The 17,816-nt window shown below is 45.6% G+C and overlaps 1 protein-coding gene and 1 long non-coding RNA gene across 4 annotated transcripts in view; one reads left to right on the forward strand and one right to left on the reverse strand.

Moving 5' to 3' along the window:
* The window catches only part of RFTN2 (raftlin family member 2), a 135,370-nt gene that overhangs the window by 94,650 nt on the left and 22,904 nt on the right, over nucleotides 1-17,816 (reverse strand). The window lies entirely within an intron of this gene.
* Nucleotides 1-17,816, forward strand: part of LOC137524694 (uncharacterized) — an 82,957-nt gene that overhangs the window by 17,586 nt on the left and 47,555 nt on the right. The window contains exon 3 of one of the 3 annotated variants that reach the window (XR_011022759.1): nucleotides 4,585-4,908. The exons of the other annotated variants lie outside the window; for them this stretch is intronic. This is a non-coding gene — a long non-coding RNA (uncharacterized lncRNA). Of the gene's footprint in view, nucleotides 1-4,584; nucleotides 4,909-17,816 lie in introns of those variants that run through there. 3 annotated transcript variants of the gene reach the window in all.

Here is a 17,816-nt window from a genome sequence, read left to right on the forward strand (position 1 = left end):
TTTTAAGGGCCAAGTGTCCAGGACCTAAATGGATCTGATACACCTGTGCTTTTCTACTAGGATGTCTTTTTCCATTTAGGTCCTGGACACTTGTCCTTTAAAACCAATGATATATTTCTCTCCAAGGTCTTTTGTTTCAATGTTACCTGCTAGGAGTCGCTTCCCCCTTTTTTGCATTAAGATATTTGATGGATTGCGCACTATCAATATTTTTTTAGGGGATCCCCTACATTTTTCCATCTGGCCTAGACATGGTGGCCCACCTGTGTGTTCTGGTCAATTTTAAATAGATTTACATATATATGTGTTTGTATTTTGGTCATTAATAAAATTTGTACTTTTATATATAATTTATTTCCTCCTGCTTCCTTAGTCTTACATTGATCATATTGAGAAGTCTCAGACTTGTGGAGGATTATTTGTGATAGGAATTTTTAGGACCCATTTGTCTAAATGCTGATCGATTGACCCCATCCGCGGACCGGCCTTGCGGTCTGTGACATTCTGCTTTACAGTAAGAGCCATGAGAATGTTCAAGTCCAATTTTTAGCCTTTGATATGTATATACATATGTACAAGACAGATTTAACTCCATTCATAGTCAGTCAGCTTTAAGGGCCCATTAACACTTAAAAGCGCAAAACGCCGCGGTTTTTTCGGGAGTGATTTTTCCATGATTTAACGCGGAAAAATCACTGGACACTGCAGCGATTTTTCCGCGATCGCGTTTATCGCTTCTATAGCACTGAAACGCGATCGCCAGGAAATCGTCTGAGAATGATGCAGGCTACACGTTTGCATTTGGCGATTTGTGTTAATCACTGGCGATTAAAGAGAACCCGAGGTGGTGATCTTAGAACGAAATCTATACACAGAGGCAGGGTCTGGCTATAGTGCCCAGCCTCTGTTGCTATTTGAATCCCCCCTTAGTCCCCCCTGCGCTCCGTTCTAGCCCATAAATTACAGCCACACTGTCGGGCAATGTTTACCTAGCTAATGTCACTCACGCCGCTCCCCCCGCCTCCTGCAGAGCGCCGGTCCCCGCCCGCATCCCTTCCCTCCAATCAGCGGTGAGGGAAGGGTCGTGGGCGGGGACCGGCGCTCTGCAGGAGGCGGGGGAGCGGCGTGAGTTACACTAGGGAGGTAAATACAGCCCCCTGCGACACGATGCGTGTCGCCAGCGTGGCTGTAATTTATGGGGGAGAGCGGAGCGCATGGGGGACTTAGGGGGGATTCACCTAGCAACAGAGGCTGGGCACTATGGCCAGACCCAGCCTCTGTGTATAGATTTAATTCTAAGATCCCCACCTCGGGTTCTCTTTAACGCAAATCGCCCAAGTAAGAACGGGCCCATAGGGTATTATAGCACTACCGCTTTAAAAAGCGCTAGCGCTTGAGCGTTTTGCAGAAATCGCCGTCAAAATGCTCTAGTGTGAATGGGCCCTAACTACATTTATTTTGTGACCGTCCTTCAAAAGCTGAGAAATAAAAACTAAAATTAATTGGACATATTTTAACAGCTGCTTGTAGCCCTGTTTCTAAACACTGGAAATCTCTAGAGGTTCCTCACATGGATCATTTCTTCCTAGGCTATAATGTAATAACAAAGTGGAACGGTTAACAGCAAGACTGCATAACTAAATGCCTTTCTTTGAAAATATTTGGTGCAGGGGAAGGAAATCTTTCCCCTTGCCATTAATATTTCCCCATGCCCACACACCCTCTGCATTTCCTTATGTCTCCTTGCTCTCCTGCTACTGACATATTTTGCACACTATTTCCTCCACCCCAACACTTCCCATATTCCACAGTATCCCCTCCACAGTTCATGTCTCCCACTACTGCTGACATTTCCTTATTACCCCAAGTGTGTTCAATAATGTCTTGCCTCCCTTCCCTCTTCCCAATGTCATTTCATTATTGTCAACCCCTCACCACAGAATTGTCAGCTCATGGTCGCTTGATTATGTATCTACCTGCTCCAGGCCACCTACTTTGCTATGCTGGTACTATGGTGCCTTCTCTACACACTTCTCTTCTTGTATGCCTGCTTGCTGCACATAACAGATCTGTCAACATTGTAAGTCAGTGACTGGCAGTCAAGACCACCATCAGATATTTTTGGGCCTTATATCAAGTAAACTTAGTCCCCAGCGGAAAAAATAAGTTTCTTATTTCTGTAGAAACCGTGCTATAGTAACAAACTAAGCAGTGTGTGTACTGTTTTACATAAAGAAAAAACATTTCTAGAAATCTAACATCCCGAGCACATACATGTTACTCAAACAACATAATTTTGTAGTCATATTTGCCCAAATACCAATTAGGCCCCACAACCCTCAAATAATTTAATTAGACAGCATGTCTCTAGTGACAGAGCAGACCCTTGTAAAATACTTAAAGTGGTCTGAAAGTCAGCATTTCTTCTTTGCTCTAACAGATTTCTCACAGCTTTAAAGCTACTATCCCAGAATGTTTTTAAGCAGGACATCACTGAAATGGTTAAACAAAACATTTTGTCCTGCTATTCAGCTTCAAATCTTCATCCAAACTGGAGATAACAGTATCTTTGTTTGCATTTCAATGTTGATACATGTGTGTAAACACAGTGTAACAAGTGAAAAGGAGCTCTCTGTGAAGCTCTCTGTGCTTCAAGCACACAAACAGCTCAGAACAGATAATTAGACGATGTTAATATACAATAAAAAGCAGTTTAAATAAATGCAATGGCAGGTTTCAGGGCAAGATAAACTACACTTTGGAAACTTGTAATTTGTAAACAGACAATATTAATTATGCACAAAAGCAAATATGATAACTGTATGAGTAATAAAAAGTAGGAAAACACATTTTTATTGAATGTTATGTCAGAGTTTCAGACCCCTTTAACCCTGTTTACAAACCAAAGCCCATGACAAATGCCAGTAATGGATCAAACCTTTAACCAGCTGAGCGGTCTGGACGAGCTCAGCTCGTCCGGTACCGCCGGAGCCTGCCGCTCAGGCCCTGCTGGGCCGATTTGGCTCAAATAAAAAGCAGCACACGCAGCCGGCACTTTGCCAGCCGCCTGTGCTGCCTGATCGCCGCTGCAGTGCGGCGATCCGCCGCATGCAGCGGCGAAAGAGGGTCCCCCCAGCCGCCTGAGCCCAGCGTAGCCGGAACAAAAAGTTCTGGCCAGCGCTAAGGGCTGGATCGGAGGCAGCTGATGTCAGGACGTCGGCTGACGTCCATGACGTCACTCCGCTCGTCGCCATGGCGACGAGGTAAGCGAAACAAGGAAGGCTGCTCATTGCGGCCTTCCTTGTTTATTCTGGGCGCCGGAGGCGATCGGAAGATCGCCTCCGGAGCGCCCTCTAGTGGGCTTTCATGCAGCCAACTTTCAGTTGGCTGCATGAAATAGTTTTTTTTTTATTAAAAAAAAAACCTCCCGCAGCCTCCCTGGCGATCTTAATAGAACGCCAGGGTGGTTAAATCTGAAGTGAAAATAAACTTATGAGATAATGATTTGTATATGTAGTACAGCTAAGAAAAAGAACATTAGTAGCACAGCTATTAGTCTAATATTGTTTTCACTACAGGAAGAGTTTCAGTTGTTGTTATCTATGCAAAAGTGCCTCTCTGAGCTCTCAGACCCAACTTGGGTCACTGTTTTCTGGAGCACTTAAACATCACAGTCAGAGACAAATTTAGATAAAATTTTGACTGCAGGGAAGTTGAAAGGGTCATTAGCTCTGCTTGTGTTATAGTTTAAGGCTGGTTTCACAGTGGGACGTTACAGGCGCACGTTAGAGCAGCCTGTAACGCACCCCACCGCACAGCAATGAAAAATCAACGGCTGTTCACAGTGCCCACGTTGTGTTACAGTGTAACGCTGCGCCATAACACAACGTACTGCATGCAGTACATGACTGTCTGCACATGCTCAGTGAAGTTGGGGAGGAGCGGAGAGCGGCCGGGCACATGGCTAATTATTATTCACTGCACTCAGTGACGTGCAGTGTTTACTTCCTTGAGCGGCCGCTCTGTGCGGCGATTGGCCGGGCGGGACCACGTGATGCCGCATGCGTCCAAGAGTGCGCATCACGGCATCACGGACGCCAGAGTGAGCTGCACAACGCGGCTCACTCTGACGTCCACATCAGAGAGCACCAGGCGTTGCGTTAGGGGCACGTTATGCGACCTTAACGTCCGTCCTAGTGTGAAACCAGCCTAAAATACAGAGTGTGGCTTGTAATTGCAAATATGACAGAATTATGAAATGTTATAAAAAAAAGCTATATATATCTTAAAATTAAAATGAGACTATTTTCTTTGCTACTAATGTTCTATTAATTATTAGCACAACAAACAAAAAAGAAGAAAGGACCCCAGTAAATGATCAGGCAGGCACTACGTTTCAATAAAATCAAGCTAGATAAGGCACCTTGCCTAGGTAGCATACACCACCGAGTAGTGTACCTTTGTTCTGTAAGCTTAACATTGGTTCTGTGTAAACTGTTTAAAGGTATCTTAAGGCATGTTATACAAAATGATATTGCAGAGAATAAATTTAATTTCAGTTTCAACAGTATGTGCTTCCTACAGGTCATGTCTCACCAAATGCTCAGCATTTATGAAGTGGACAATGCAAATTTGGAACTTGGGAAAGCAATAGATGTAGTAAACTAGGACTTTGCAAAGGCTTTTGACACTTTTCCTCACCAAAGCCTGGAACAGAAGCGCAGGATACAGGAACTAGGAGAAAGTGTGTGTACATGGACTGGCTAAAGGGCAGAAGGCAAAGATTGGTGGTAAATGGATCACCCTCAAAATAAGAAACTTTTAGCATTGGGGTCCTGCAAGGGTCAGCCCTATGTCAAATCCCTTTTTGATGTATATATTTATTAAAGATCTAGTAGTTGGAATAAAGAGTAATATTGCTGTCTTTGCAAATGATGCAAAAGTATCCACGATTATTAACACTAAGCGGGATAGTGATATATTACAACAGTATCTTGACAACATGGTTATATGGGCAGGCATATGGCAGATGGAATTTAATTTTGATTGATTTAACATCATGCACCTTGGACTTGCCAAGAGTAGAGCACATCCTTAGATAAATGACATACAGTTGGCAACATCACATTTAGAAAATGACTTTGGAATACTGGTTGATAACAAGTTAAGCAACTGAATACAATGCCCAGCAGCAGTACCTGTTAAGCTTGGTGGTATATTCTCCACGGTCAGCACACAATGCGGATTCTGACGTGAAGGAGGCACACACGCTAGCACAAGGAACCAGGATATCCCAGTTTAGTGGAGGAGAGGACTGACTCCAACAGGAGATGTGGTGCACAGAGCAGGCGTAGATCCGAACAGCCACAAACAATCCTTCCACTGTAGTGACTCAGCGCAAGGTAGCGCTGAGCGCATAAACCAGAACTCAGAAGATCAGGACAGGTAACAGAATGAAAGTTTGCTTAACTAGTCACTGCTTAAGTGACAGCAAACGTCCAAGACAAGACAGACTGGAATGAGGCAGCCAATGCGATTGCATGTCTCACAAGGACAGGACAGAATAGTTGGAAAATAAAGTCAAAGAAGACAGACGTAATACACACAAATATACAATAGGTATGATTTCCTAGCGTATTACGATTACAGCTATCAATGAACTACAAACGACTAACTGACATATGTGTATATATCGGCGATAAACCGGTATATGACATAAGCAAGGAACACTGACTAAGACCTGGAGCAGGACTAGGAACAGGACTGAACTAGCTAAGCACGGGTGATCACGATACGCGCAACCTACCAAAACGTGCTGGAAACTAACTGACTGAACACAGGAAATAAACAGTTCGTGTACGTATATATCAGCAACACTGATGTATTAACGTAACACGAATACAAGAAAAATAACAAACGCGCTAGTATGCATATATATTGGCGATTAACCAATATATGATGCAAGACTAGCAAAGTAACAATTGCTGATAACAAGAGCCCAACTGGAAAGACTCACTGACCCCTTCGTAGGAGTCAGTGCAGTCCACACGAGATCTAGGAACGGAGGGGGCTCGGACAGAGTGACAGAATGAATCTGAGACTATGATAGCCCATGGAGCACTGCAGGAAGCAGTCCTTTATACTGAGGTCATCCAATGGGAGCAGACATGCAGATTCCCACACAGGTGAATGGTAATTAATCACAGGCTGACAGCAGGAAAAGGCAGACAATGATATGCAGCCTGCAAGAAAGGGAGTGCAGCTCAATTGCAACAGACAATGTTTGTTTTCACAAAAGCATATTAACCTGTCATTAACTTCAGAGCGACTGCAGATGGAATCAACGCTCAGTGTAAGCGCACGCAAAACTATGCGAGCAAATGCACGCAAAGAAATCAAAAACTGCTTGTCTTCAATGAAACTGCAGCCAGCAGTACATGCTGCAGAAGTGATCATAACAGTACCCCCCCCCCCCCCCCTTCCTTAAAGCCAATGGGTACCACTATAAAAATAAAAAAGTCAGATACTCACCTAAGGAGAGGGAAGGCTCGGTCCTAATGAGCCTTCCCTCTCCTCTCCCAGTGCCCTCGGCGCTGCGCTGGCTCCCCCGTTCGCGTCCGCCGCCGCAGGGACTTCGGAGGCCTTCGGGAGCACTCGGGCTTCCAAAGACGGCCCGCTCCATACTACGCACGCGCGATTGCGTCATAGAGGATGCTCGCGCATGCGTAGTATGGAGCGGCCCGTCTTCGGGAGCCCGAGTGTTACCGAAGGCTTCCGAAACATCCCTTCGGCAGCGGAAGTGGCAGTATTTGACCGAACTGGTCGAATACTGCTACGGGGGATCCTGCGCGGGACCGGGCACCGGGAGAGGAGAGGGAAGGCTCATTAGGACCGAGCCTTCCCTCTCCTTAGGTGAGTATCTGACTTTTTTATTTTTATAGCGGTAAACATGGGAGACCAGGGTTCGAATCCTGGCTAGGTCAAGTACCTATTCAGTAAGGAGTTCAAGGCAAGACTCCCTAACACTGCAGGGTGGCCTCTTGAGCGCGTCCCAGTGGCTGCAGCTCTTGAGCGCTTTGAGTCCAACAGGAGAAAAGCGCTATACAAATGTTCAGATTATTATTATTATTATTATTATTATTATTATAAACATTCACTTTAAAGGCGGCTTCCAGACGCCTTTCAAAACTGACATATCCAGTAAAACAATCTGACTGATAACTCATGATGGCCGGGACAGCCCGACAAGACCAAATTCCAGAATCAGTCACTACAAGACTGAACCCATTAGGACCAGAACCTACAGAACCATGCCCATCAGTACTACAAGCCTCAATGTAATACCCATCAGAACCGTGATTTCCAGGAAAAAGCCCCCCGAAACTCACTAAGCGATACCCACCGCCTTCCAGGGACTGTCCAAAAATGCCAAAGCCTTTGCAATGCCCACCGGAACTGTCTTTACCAACACAAAACCCACTGTTGAACCAGTCCAAGGTACCAGGACAAGTCTCCTCAGAGATCTCCCAGAACACTTTGAAGTTCCACAGAGATCCCAAAAGGTTAGAACGCCCTCTAGGCTCACATGGAGAACTATCAAGAACCCCTATGGAACCTAGGGCAATTCCAGAGTCAGGGTTACAAGGACAAACATAAAGATCAGGGCTTTCAGGGACCAGAACCATCTCTGGGCATGCAGGCAAACTGGCAATATCAGAACATGTCTCCACTAGGGAAGCATCTGAGCACGCTAACACGTTAGACACACTTGGGCATTCTGGCACACGAAGCACATCTGGGCACACTGGCACAAGAGAAACTTCTGGACATGTCAAGGAACTGCGAACCTCAGAGTCAGTCAAGATAGGACCGAAACCAGGACTGGGCAAAAAAAAGTCATCATGACTAGACTTCACAGTTACTGGATTCTCACTAAAGAATGCAGGATCAGACTTAAATGTCACTGAGTCTAGCAAGGTTATTAACAAATCATGTTCAGGGGCATTTACAAGACAGGACAAATCTTCTGATGTATGCACCGAACTAGACAGGGTTTCCATAGCTTCTTCTGGACTAGACAGAGACTCATCTAATACACTGGATTTGAGCTTAATGAAGGGCTGCAAAACAAGTCAGTATTGCAGCAACCCCTACTGAACTAGGCAAAACTGAGGAACTCACTGGACAGGAAGGGGACTCTGGAACTTCTGCCACACTGGCCAGAGAACCAGAATTTTCCAGGATACAGGGCTGGATCTCAGGAATGCTCACTAAACAAGACTGAAATTCTGAAATATTTATTATTTTTTCCAGAGAGCCAGAATAATCCATGTTACAGGGCAATACTTCTAAAACATTCAGAGGACAGGGCTGAAGTTTTCTGGCTACTGTGATATCAGAGAGGGATTCAACATCATTAGCAAAATCAGACTGTGTACAGGGCAAGGTATCTAAAACGCTTGCTGTCAAGGACAATGCTTCAATGGCTTCCGCTTCACTAAGCAGGGATTCATCAAGTTTTACTAGAGCAGACTGTAATTCCAAAACAGCTACTAAACAAGTGAATATTACTGTAACACCCACTGAAGTATGCAGAGCCTCTGAGTCTTCTGCTCGAGATCTTGAAGCATCTGCAATACTGAGTGAAGCATAAAACTCTGTAATTTCAGCTTCACTGGACAGAATCACTGAACAATCCCTATTGCATGGCAGAACCATGGAAGCACCTGCTGGACAGCATAATGATTCTGTGAGCTGAGTTTCATTTGAAAGAATTGAACAATTCATGGTACAGGGCAAATTCACAGGAATATTTTCTGAACAAGGCAATAATTCTGTGTTTTTAGGTTCACATGATAGAAGCTCAGAACCATTTGTGGAGCTAGAGCAAGGTACAGAAACAGGAGGATCAGGACACAGGGCTTGTGAATCTGAACCATAGTTTTTCAACTGTGAGATTGGAAAATTCAGATGCTGGGGTTCTAAGGCTACCAAACATGATTGCTGAGACTCAGGAACTGATGTAGTGCATCTATTGGTATCTGCTGGATCAGATAGGAATTGAACTTTATCAACACAGGTAAATTCTACAGAAGTGTTTGCTGAGGCAGGCAATAATTCTTTGATTTCTGTTTCACTGAACAAAGACTCATGAGTACTGGCTAGACTGGACTCAGAAGTCAGCAGGACCTTTGGATCCTCTGCTGAGAAATGTGTGCAGGGCAAGGTTAAGGAAGTATCAGTAGCTTCTGTCTTACTGGGAAGTAACACTGAGTTATCTATGGTACAGGGTGGATTTACAGGAACATTTTACTGGACAAAGCTGATTGAATCGCATAAAAATCATTCAAAATCATTTCCCACACATCGATCAATGGAGCCACAAAGTCATACCCACACACACCAGTTTTTATTAGGTTATATGCAGACTTAATGCATGTATTCAATACTGCTTCACTTTTAGCACTGAAGAAATGGCAGAATGAACTTGAATCACTGTTCAATTTACGGACTAGAGCTTCAAGCTCCCATTTCTCAAATGGAGGATCCCATGCACACTTAACGACAGCTGAACATTCAGGATGACCACAGTTCACAGGTGTGGTTGCGGCAGGAACATGTATTGGGTTATTTAGCAGGCGATTGGCAGATTTCTTCTTCCTCAGAATCTCCAAAACCTGTAACAAGTGTTGAACTGTAGTATATGCAAATTTTCCCTTGCTGCACAAATAAGTTGATTTGCTCAATACTCTGTAATATGTCTTCATAATCATATTCAGACAATTCATTTAAACAAGAATTTTTATTCTCCCTGGCTAGCAACGAAAGTTCATTAGTAGTTTCATAGGTCCATTTGACTCCCCCTAATGGTAACTGAATTTCATTATCTGCTAATCAGATAATCTGCTAAACTGATGCGCAGTCGCTAAGGGCAACGACTCTGCTGGTTGTGAACGTTTCCTGGAACGTTTATGCTTGCTTCTATGTGAGACTTTAGACTTTGCTGCCTTAGGCGATTTATTCACGGATGCAGGAACGCTATCAGTGCAACTATCTGCTTGCTGATTATTTTTGCAAGCAGTTAAAGGAGCAGCTGATTGACAGGCGGCCAGGAGCTCATTAAGAGGGTAAGGCAATGGATCGATGCGTAACCAGTTGTGAATCAAACGCTATGAAGTCCAAAGGCTTTTGTCTCAAACGAGTGTGATTCAGGACATCAACTGTCCAATCAAAAAGTTTGCCCTTAAAAAAGAGTGCAAATGATCTGATCGGCCCAGGTAGGAATTGCAAAATTCCGAAAATCTGGATTTGCCAAAAATCTAACCAGTTCTGGTATACATTTGTCTGCAATTTCAGGGCCAAGCTTTTCAAATCTTTTAAAAGACAAGGAGCCATAATAAACAGTGTCATTTTTGCTGGAAATCCCCCCCACAATTGGGATTGGTAATGGGGTGTAACGATTGTGGGGTTCTCTCCGTGATCAGCGCACAAGACGTGCGCTGACACTGCGGAAATCCTCCACAAGCGTTTAATTTGCGGGAAACCCAGCAAAAGGTGCAATGCACCTGTAGAGGGAAATTCCTGTCGGCAGGTGGAGCTGTGGAGTGCAGAGGAACAGCTCCTCTGCCCTACCACACACGCCAGACAGGAATTGTACGAAGGGAAGAAACGCAATCGCAAGAGAGGCGATTGAGAATGAGCACAGAGACAGATTGTATGTGTGTGCACCAAACTAGACGCCAACCCGCGACGGTGCACACACCACAGCAGATATGAAGTAGGAACGCGATTGCGAGAGGTGCGATTGCCAGACGTGACACAAGGTTACAGCAAGGCAGAGCACGAGAGTAGCAAAGGCACAGCAAATCATACAATGAGGAGATACGGAAAATAACAAACGCTAGCTAAAAGCGAACACTGCACTCATTCGCAACAGTGCACGCGTTTATGCGTGGTCTCCATGTGATAAGCACAATAGAGACAAACACGCCTAACTAACCACTGACAGACAAACATGAAACAGAGGACGCGAGCGCTTGCTTAACGGTTACCTCACCGAGCCTCCAGCAAGTGTTCGTAGCAGACAAGATAGATACATGAAAGCAGGAATAAACGAAAGATTGGATCCACAGCACTAGCGCAAGTGGCTAGTGCGATCCAGGAAGACAGAACAGAAGGATCCACAGCGCTAGCGCAAGATGCTAGTGCGATCCAAGTACAGCAAGAGAGTAGCAGACCAGAAGGATCCACAGCACTAGCGCAAGTGGCTAGTGCGATCCAGGAAGACAGAACAGAAGGGGCTACCAGTAACAACCGCTGTTCCGGTTAGCACCCAGACACACAGAACGATTTCCTGTCGACCACCGCTGGGACAGGACAATCGCAACAGACAAACAAAACAGATATGCAATCCTAACTGCACTAGGGAAACCTGCCTAGTGCAGTTCCAGGGATACTCTAGGCTAATCTTCAACAAAGAGCAAGGCTGACACTCCAGGCGAGTGTTACACAGGATCTAACTCTTATGACCAGCAACTTACTGTGGGAAACATAGCTCTTTATAGAGCAAGCCCACAAAGGATGTGGCTAGGCAATCTGCATGACAAACATATGCAAATTCCTCAGCAGCAAGCTGCAATACTGACAAAAGGTCTCTCTTCCAGAGACCTGCAGAATGCAGACCTGAACAGTGGTCAAAAGGCTGCCTGCCTGCGCAGGCAGCCACGCGGCTCCTCACATGGGGCTATCATAATGTTAAGCTTGGTGGTATATCCTCCACGGTCAGCACACAATGCGGATTCTGACGTGAAGGAGGTACACAGGCTAGCACAAGTAACCAGGATATCCCCAGTTTAGTGGAGGAGAGGACTGACTCCAACAGGAGATGTGGTGCACAGAGCAGGCGTAGATCCGAACAGTCACAAACAATCCTACCTCTGTAGTGGCTCAGTGCAAGGTAGCGCTGAGCGCATAAACCAGAACTCAGAAGATCAGGACAGGTAACAGAATGAAAGTTTGCTTAACTAGTCACTGCTTAAGTGACAGCAAACGTCCAAGACAAGACAGACTGGAATGAGGCAGCCAATGCGATTGCAGCGGTGGCGTGCCTCACAAGGACAGGACAGAATAGTCGGAAAATAGAGTCAAATAAGACAGACGTAATACACACAAATATACAATAGGTATGATTTCCTAGCGTATTACGATTACAGCTATCAATGAACTACAAACGACTAACTGACATATGTATATATTGGCGATAAACCGATATATGACATAAGCAAGGAACACTGACTATAAGAACTGGAGCATGGCTAGGAACAGGACTAAACTAGCTAAGCACAGGTGATCACGATACGCACAACCTACCAAAACGTGCTGGAAACTAACTGACTGAACACAGGAAATAAACAGTTTGTGTACGTATATATCAACGACACTGATGTATTAACGTAACACGAATACAAGAAAAATAACAAACGCGCTAGTATGCGTATATATTGGCGATGAACCAATATATGATGCAAGACTAGCAAAGTAACAATTGCTGATAACAAGAGCTGAACTGGAAGGACAAACTGACCCCTTCGCAGGAGTCAGTGCAGTCCACACGAGATCTAGGAACGGAGGGGGCTCGGACAGAGTGACAGACTGAATCTGAGACTATGATAGCCCATGGAGCACTGCAGGAAGCAGTCCTTTATACTGAGGTCATCCAATGGGAGCAGACATGCAGATTCCCACACAGGTGAATGGTAATTAATCACAGGCTGACAGCAGGAAAAGGCAGACAATGATATGCAGCCTGCAAGAAAGGGAGTGCAGCTCAATTGCAACAGACAATGTTTGTTTTCACAAAAGCATATTAACCTGTCATTAACTTCAGAGCGACTGCAGATGGAATCAACGCTCAGTGTAAGCGCACGCAAAACTATGCGAGCAAATGCACGCAAAGAAATCAAAAACTGCTTGTCTTCAATGAAACTGCAGCCAGCAGTACATGCTGCAGAAGTGATCATAACAGTACCCCCCCCCCCCTTCCTTAAAGCCAATGGGTACCACTATAAAAATAAAAAAGTCAGATACTCACCTAAGGAGAGGGAAGGCTCGGTCCTAATGAGCCTTCCCTCTCCTCTCCCAGTGCCCTCGGCGCTGCGCTGGCTCCCCCGTTCGCGTCCGCCGCCGCAGGGACTTCGGAGGCCTTCGGGAGCACTCGGGCTTCCAAAGACGGCCCGCTCCATACTACGCACGCGCGATTGCGTCATAGAGGATGCTCGCGCATGCGTAGTATGGAGCGGCCCGTCTTCGGGAGCCCGAGTGTTACCGAAGGCTTCCGAAACATCCCTTCGGCAGCGGAAGTGGCAGTATTTGACCGAACTGGTCGAATACTGCTACGGGGGATCCTGCGCGGGACCGGGCACCGGGAGAGGAGAGGGAAGGCTCATTAGGACCGAGCCTTCCCTCTCCTTAGGTGAGTATCTGACTTTTTTATTTTTATAGCGGTAAACATGGGAGTTTTTCACACTGTGGGTCCCAAAATTAGCAAATAAGGTGCTTCCTTTAGAGTCTGAGACTCATAAACCATAAACTATTCACTTGAAAAAAAGGAAGAAAAATATACTATAAAATCAATAACATTTATTTAATCACCAATTATAAAACATTATATAGCAACTTGATTCTATAAAAACCAGAGTATTAACTCCAATAACCTGGGGGAACTCAATCACCGGCCTGAAAAACCAACATTAGTTGTTAACATGATAAATAGGTCAAACAATTATAAGCTGGAGCTCACAGCAAAAAAATGTATAGGCCTAAAAATTGTGGACCACACAAAGTGCAGTTCCAATTTGAACAAAAAAGGACGTATTCAAATGCATAGAGATGTAAGATCCATAGCAATCCAAGGTGGTATCATAAGATCAAAGCAGAGTTCAAAACAAGGTTCAAACCGAGTTTCTTCCTAGTATGGTGACATACATGTATCCCAATGGTCATTCCTCATCACTGGAGTGACAAAGTTCCTTGGTTATTCAGTATACTCAATACAACCATCAGCTCAAATACACCTTCTTAGTTCCTCGATTAAATCGCAAGAGCAAGGCTCATAAGGACATCAAAACGTCATAGCATCCATCAAACATATCGTTTACGTGACAAATAGTCTCAAGATCAGCTGTAGTATGGAATGTAGTAGGAGATCACTGTATTGTTAGTCAGCAATTAGTGAGTAAACAGTGTTGAGATCCACCAGTGATCATTCCCTTGTACAATTCTCCATTCTCCTCATGGATCAGTGATAATATGGGATATGATGTCGGAGATCACTGTATTGCTTATCAACAAACAGATCTATAAACAGTGTAAAGTCCGCCAGGGATTAGTCCCTTATGCAGCTCTCCAATCCCATTATGGTCACGTGATGGAGGATATAATGTAGTTGTAGTATTTTCATAAAATAGTGTATGAGGCAATGTCCATCCATATGCATGTCAGCGTATTGTAAAACAAGGATTGCAAAGAATACTCATCCACTCTAGGTTGGTCGGTATTGGTAATCCCCCAGGTGGAGCGTTGCTACTGGTAGGCAATGAGCCCTGGTTTGCCGACCGGTTTCCCTGGCAAAGTCGCCAGCATCATCAGGGCAGGCTCATTAGGTCATCCCATCCGTGCAGACCTGGCCTAATAATGGCGCCCGGCGGCCCCAGGACGCCCGGCCGTACGTGGGCCCGCCCCACGTCAGCGCGTCACACTGCTGCGCGCGCAGACCGGGGGGATACCACGTCAGGCGCGCATCCACCCCACACCAGCGCGTCACAAACCTGCGCACGCAGGTAATGGCATAGAGTGCGCACCGGCCGATTGGAGCAGCGCATCAACCCAACCAACCAAGAGTGCCATCTTGTGGCCAGATTGAAATTAGTCACAAATGGGCTGCGCACCACCCAATGGCCAAAGGGAGGCCGCATTTAGGCAGTGCAGAGCCCAATGGATGAGCACATATTGGGGAAGGGGGAAAGCACCGCCCTGGGCAAACCGCCCACAATGGCGCCCCGGGGCCGCCCTGGCTCCACACCACTGGGCTCCCCAGTCCCCCCTACAAAAGAACGGCCACACAGACCTGAGACTGCCAAGCCGGGGAGACGAATCCAGGGGGGGTCGATGCACCACAATTAGTGAAAAAATCACTCATTATAGGAAAGGCCACATATAGATATAAGATCTGTCCACCAAGCCCTGGAGCGACCGCTCCCATGTTAGGGGCTTGGATTAAACATATCCAGGCACACCGCTCCCCCAAGGGCCATCCCCACAGCGCAGCAGCCCCAACCCCGCATGACAGCCCCCAGAGGGCAAGAGGAATAACCCAGGGGGCCTAGGTATGAACACATCATAGGACTAACACAAAATCAAATACATTTCGATCCAAAAGTATATACAAATATGTTATATTTAGATTGTATATCCCATTTAAAATAAGTTTCATTTATAGATGTTATGATCAACCAATATATCAGGTAAACAAAAGCTGTCCCAATGAAACATGGGGCACAGCTGTTTTGCAGAATCACATTGACATAAAAATCAATAGTTCCCGTTAAGGCTGGACCCCGGGGGTCAGAGGGGACCCCCACATAAGGGGATGTGGTGGAACAACAAAGCCAACCCCCCACGGGCCAAAACGGTCCGGGAGGACACGGCGGAGCTCAAGAAGGAAGACAAATAAGTTAAATGTGTAGAGTAATCCCAAAGGGGAGAGAACCCACCATGGCAAGTGGCTCGCTCAATTTCCTATCACAAAAATGGGGCATAGTCAATGCCTTCATTCAAGACCTATCGGTTCCTGTGGAACCCCAATCCAAGATTACCGACATTTTATGCGTTACCCAAGACGCATAAATCAATTACTAATCCCAGTGGGAGACCCATTGTATCTGGATGTGGCTCCCTAACGGCCAATGCAAGCATTTATGTGGATACACATCTTCAACCACATGTTAAAGCACTTCCCTCCTATGTGAGGGATACAGCTCATCTCCTGACCATTTTGGATGGAATGAGTGTTCCACCTGGATCTTGGCTGGTTACCCTCGACGTCGAGGCCCTCTATTCCAGTATACCACATGAAGAGGGTTTGGAAACTATCAGGTCGGTGTTGACTACTTTACCCATTGATAGTATTCCGCACAACATCTTTTTATTGAAGTTGTTGCGATTTATTTTGACCAACAACTTTTTCACATTTGACTCCGCCCACTACCTCCAGGTGCAGGGCACAGCGATGGGCACAACGTGTGCTCCGTCCTATGCATGCCTGTACCTGGGGGAGTGGGAGAGATACATCTTCTCTAATGAGGATTTGAGTGGGTTGTTACAAAATGTTATCACTTGGCATCGTTTTATAGACGATATTTTCCTGATATGGACTGGTACTGAGCAGGATCTAACCAAATTGGTGGGATTGCTTAACAATAACCCATTTAATCTAAAATTTACCATGTCAAAGGATTCACATAGCATCCCGTTCTTGGATGTGACTGTTTACATGGATGAGAAGGGTATGCTACAGACAAAATTGTATAGGAAACCGACAGCAGCGAATTCTTTGCTGCATGCTGGTAGTTTCCATCCTACCCACCAGATACGCAGTATCCCGATAGGCCAATACCTTCGGGTGCGGCGTAACTGTTCAGATGACCTTGATTTCCAGTCCTCGGCCGAGGACCTACAACAACGCTTTCGAGCCAGGGGTTACCCTAAGAAATACCTCAAGAGAGCTTATCATAGAGCTAGTAGCACATGTAGGTCAGATTTACTATATAGACCAACTGATTCACAGGACCCTGCCACTAGGCGACTATCCTTCATTACTAAATTCTGCAGTGAACACCAACAGATTAGATCTTTATTGTGCAAGCATTGGCCTTTGCTGATGGTGGATCCCAAAGTTGCCGCCCTTGTCCCAGAAAAACCAATGTTGACTTTTAAACGGGCCCCCACTATAGGGGATAAATTGACACGCAGTCATTATCCAGGTCAAAGTGGAACGGGCAGACTATGTAAATGCACTGCCTTGGGTACATATCCCTGTCATGCATGTAATCAGTGCCGCTACATCCATGTGGGCAAGCAATGTACACTAAAGGCTCGAGACAAAATACTTACCACTAGACACTATACCAATTGTGAGACCGAGGGGGTCATCTATCTGCTTCTTTGCCCATGTGGAGCCTTCTACGTGGGCAAGACGGGTAGAGCATTCAAAAGACGCATTTATGAACATACATATGGGATCAGTGAATCCCATGATACACCAGTTGCACGACATTTTGCTGGATGTCAGAATGCCAATCCAACCAAAGTACGATTTTTTGGTCTCGACAGGGTACATTTAGACCCAAGGGGGGGAGATTGGGACGGGAGGCTCCTTCAATGTGAGGCCTTCTGGATATATAAACTGAGGGCCTTTCGGCCTCCAGGCTTGAATGAAGGCATTGACTATGCCCCATTTTTGTGATAGGAAATTGAGCGAGCCACTTGCCATGGTGGGTTCTCTCCCCTTTGGGATTACTCTACACATTTAACTTATTTGTCTTCCTTCTTGAGCTCCGCCGTGTCCTCCCGGACCGTTTTGGCCCGTGGGGGGTTGGCTTTGTTGTTCCACCACATCCCCTTATGTGGGGGTCCCCTCTGACCCCCGGGGTCCAGCCTTAACGGGAACTATTGATTTTTATGTCAATGTGATTCTGCAAAACAGCTATGCCCCATGTTTCATTGGGACAGCTTTTGTTTACCTGATATATTGGTTGATC

This window comes from Hyperolius riggenbachi, chromosome 7, assembly GCF_040937935.1.
Source record: "Hyperolius riggenbachi isolate aHypRig1 chromosome 7, aHypRig1.pri, whole genome shotgun sequence".
Lineage (NCBI taxonomy): Eukaryota > Metazoa > Chordata > Amphibia > Anura > Hyperoliidae > Hyperolius > Hyperolius riggenbachi.